Source organism: Triticum aestivum, chromosome 6B (genome assembly GCF_018294505.1).
Source record: "Triticum aestivum cultivar Chinese Spring chromosome 6B, IWGSC CS RefSeq v2.1, whole genome shotgun sequence".
Classification (NCBI taxonomy): domain Eukaryota; kingdom Viridiplantae; phylum Streptophyta; class Magnoliopsida; order Poales; family Poaceae; genus Triticum; species Triticum aestivum.
This window is the reverse complement of record NC_057810.1, coordinates 263,018,143-263,022,451: the sequence shown is the minus strand read 5'-3', so window position 1 is coordinate 263,022,451 and position 4,309 is coordinate 263,018,143.

Sequence of the window (4,309 nt, the reverse complement as noted above, 5' to 3'; positions counted from 1 at the left end):
GGGAGCCAAAGAATATTGTCAAGTATTAGCAGCTGAGTTGTCAATTCAACCACACCTAGAAACTTAGTATCTACAACAAAGTGTTTAGTAGCAAAGTAATATGATAGCGGTGGTAACGGTAACAAAAGTAAAGACAGCAAAAGTAATGTTTTTGGTATTTTGTAGTGATTGTAACAGTAGCAACGAAAAAGTAAATAAGCGAGAACCAGTATATGGAAAACTCGTAGGCACCAGATTAGTGATGGATAATTATGCCAGATGCGGTTCGTCATGTAATAGTCATAACATAGGGTGACACATAACTAGCTCCAATTCACCAATGTAATGTAGCCATGTATTCCGTATATAGTCATACGTGCTTATGGAAAAGAACTTGCATGACATCTTTTGTCCTACCCTCCCGTGGCAGCGGGGTTCTATTGGAAACTAAGGGATATTAAGGCCTCCTTTTAATAGGGAACCGGAACAAAGCATTAACACATAGTGAATACATGAACTCCTCAAACTATGGTCATCACCGGGAGTGGTCCCGATTATTGTCACTTCGGGGTTGCCGGATCATAACACATAGTAGGTGACTATAGACTTGCAAGATAGGATCAAGAACACACATATATTCATGAAAACATAATAGGTTCAGATCTGAAATCATGGCACTCGGGCCCTAGTGACAAGCATTAAGCATAGCAAAGTCATAGCAACATCAATCTCAGAACATAGTGCATACTAGGAATCAAACCCTAACAAAACTAACTCGATTACATTATAAATCTCATCCAACCCATCACCGTCTAGCAAGCCTACGATGGAATTACTCACGCACGGCGGTGAGCATCATGAAATTGGTGATGGAGGATGGTTGATGATGACGACAGCGATGAATCCCCCTCTCCGGAGCCCCGAACGGACTCTAGATCAGCCCTCCCGAGAGAGATTAGGGCTTGGCGGCGGCTCCGTATCGTAAAACGCGATGATTTCTTCTCTCTGATTTTTTTCTCCCCGAAAGCCAATATATGGAGTTCGAGTTGGAGTTGGCGTCGGAGGGCCACCAGGGGGCCCATGAGGTAGGGGGCGCGCCCAGGGGGGGCGCCCCCCACCCTTGTGGACAGGGTGTGGGCCCCCTGGTCTTCATCTTTGGCGAGGATTTTTTATTGTTTTTTCTAAGGTGTTCCGTGGAGTTTCACGTCATTCCGAGAACTTTTATTTTCTGCACATAAAACAACACAATGGCAATTCTGCTGAAAACAGCGTCAGTCCGGGTTAGTTCCATTCAAATCATACAAGTTAGAGTCCAAAACAAGGGCAAAAGTGTTTGGAAAAGTATATACGATGGAGACGTATCAGCCATCACCAGCTCGATTGCGTCATTGAGTGCTGTTGGCCAATAGAACCCGCTGCGAAACGCCTTGCCGACGAGTGTCCGTGAAGACGAGTGGTGCCCGCAGTCTCCACCGTGAATGTCTGCCAGTAACTCTTTCGCTTGCGCGCTCCTGAGGTCAGGTCACATGCCGGGGCTCCCGAGGCAGGCGGTTGAGGGAGCTCCTTCCGAGGCTGCGCTGTGCTTGATAGTGATGGTGCTGCTGAAGGTTTGAAGAGTCGTTCCTCGAAGATGCCAGGCTCCTGAGGCAACCGCCTGGACGCCCTCCTGGCGATGTCATCAGCCTCTTGATTGGTGTCGCGAGGCACATGCTGCAACTCCAACCCGCAAAACTGTTTCTCCATCCTACGGACCTCCAATAGATATGCTTCCATGTGTTCGTCCTTCGGCTCGTACACCTTGTTGGAGAAGTTGGCGAGGAGTTGTGAATCGCCCTTGATGATGAGGCGCTTTACCCCCAAGGCGGCTGCAGCTTTCAAGCCTGCTATCAGGCCCTCCTATTCTGTTATGTTATTGGAGACCTTCTCTCCATGCTGGAAGCAGAGCTGCACGGCATAGTAGAGCTTGTCCTGAGTGGGAGATATGAGCACTGCGCCAGCCCCCGCGCCATGTCGCGAGAACGCCCCGTCGAAGTACATGACCCAGCCATCCGGTGCTCCACTTCCTGGAGAAAGCGACCGATCCTCGCCCGCTTCAAGCCCTGGTGTCTCCGTCCATTCTGCCACGAAATCTACAAGTGTTGCTCCCTTGATAACTCTGGTTGTGCTGAATTCCAGCTGGAACGCTTGCAACTCGATGTTCCATTCAGCGACCCTTCCAGCTGAGTTGGGGCTCCTGAGCACCCTTTCCAAGGGATATGTCAAGACAACCTTGATGGGATAGCCTTCGAAGTACTGCCGCAGCTTGCGCGAGGCCACTAGCAACGCAAGGAGGAGTTTCTGGGGCATGGAGTATCGCGCCCTCGTGTCCCGCAGCACCGTGCTAACGAAGTATAAAGGTTGCTCGACGAGGTTGAGGATGCTAGCATGGCCTGCGTCTTCCGGAGGTTGAGGAGCCACCCGAGACGACGGAGCCCCCAGCGCTTGGTCGCCTGGCGGGGCCTCGTCCGCTCTGGGTGCGTCCCCCTGCTGACGCTGATCCCCATCTGCTGTGGACGTGGTCTTCGCGAGGCTTTCTTGGCTTTGCTCCGCTTCGGCCGGGGCTGCGGCTGGCGCGGCATTGGCCCGGCGCTCCTCCCTAACCTCCACTAGGGCTGCGCTAGCTGAGTAGGGTGTGGCTGCAAGGTAGAGCACCAAGCGCTCCTGAGGGCACGAAGCTACCATCACCGGAGGGCTGGTAAGGTACTTCTTGAGATCTTGGAATGCCTTGTCTGCCTCTTCAGTCCATTCAAACGGGCCCTTCTTCTTCATCAGCTTGAAGAAGGGCAGTGCTCGCTCCCCCAGCTTGGAGATGAAGCGTCCCAACGCGGTTACTCGCCTAGTGAGCTTCTGCATTTCTCTGAGGGTCTACGGCGGACTCATGTCTTCGACTGACACGACCTTCTCTGGGTTAGCCTCGATGCCCCTGTGGGACACGAGGAAGCCCAAGAGCTTGCCCGAGGGGACTCCGAATACGCACTTCTCCGGTTCGAGCCGCAGATCCACTTCACGGAGGCTCGTGAAGGTTTCTTCCAGGTCCTGTATCAGGGTTTTTGCCTCCCGAGACTTTACCACGATGTCATCAACGTAGGCCTCGGCATTCCTCCCGAGCTGCCGGCCCAAGGCAATGTGCATCAGTCGCTGAAAGGTCGCGCCCGCGTTGCGCAACCCGAACGGCATGCAGGTATAGCAATATACTCCACACGGGGTCAGGAAGGCTGTTTTGTCCATGTCTTCTACCGCCATCTTGATCTGGTGATAGCATGGGAAGGCATCCAGGAAGCACAACAGGTCACACTCGACGGTAGAATCGATGATCTGGTCGATGCGAGGGAGCGGGAATGGATCCTGTGGGCAGGCCTTGTTGAGGTTGGTGAAGTCGACACACATGCGTTCCTTTCCTCCCTTTTTTGGCACAACAATAGGGTTGTCCAGCCATTTAGGATAGCGAACTTCACGAATGACGCCTACCGCCTCTAACTTGCGGGTTTCTTGGATGATAAATGCCTGCTTCTCGGTGGACTGTCGCTTTGCCTTCTGCTTCACGGGGCGCACGTTGGGGCACACGTTGAGATGGTGTTCAATCATATCCCTCGGCACCCCTGCCAGCTGATAAGATTCCCATGCAAACACCTCCTTGTTTGCGCGCAGAAATTTCACCAGGGTCTCCTCCTGCTCATGGTCGAGATTGGTGCCTATGGTGAAGGTGGCGCTAGAGGATCCATCCTCATCGACTGGTACTTGCTTGGTCTCCGCCTTGTCTTGGGTGAATAGCTGCTTCTTCTTGGCCGGCGCATCCCCCTTGGGCTCGAGGGTATTTGCGCTAGCAGGCTGCGCCACCATGGTCGTCTTGAAAGCGAGCTTGAGCACCTGCAGCGCATCCCTTGTGTCTCCGGACATGGTAAGGACGCCGCTGCTCCTGGGCATCTTCATGAGGTTGTAAGCCGGGTGAGTCGCTGCCATGAACTGGGCCAAGGCTGGGTAGCCGAGGATGGCGTTGTACGGGAGGCCGATGGGGGCGATGTCGAAGTCGACCAGCTCTATGCGGAACTTGTTGTGGGTGCCACAGGTCACCGGGAGGCAGATCTGCCCCAGGGAGCCAGTGGAACTGCCTCCAACGCCCGAGAAGGGCCTGCTGGGTTGGAGCTGCTCTAGCGGCACGTGGAGGAGGCTGAAGGCCTCCACCGAGAGCACGTTGAGGCCGGCACCACCGTCGATGAGGGTCCTGGTGACGGCCATCTGGCAGATGGTGGGGTGCTAGCATCGGGAGTGCGCCCGAACAGGCGGTGTTGGA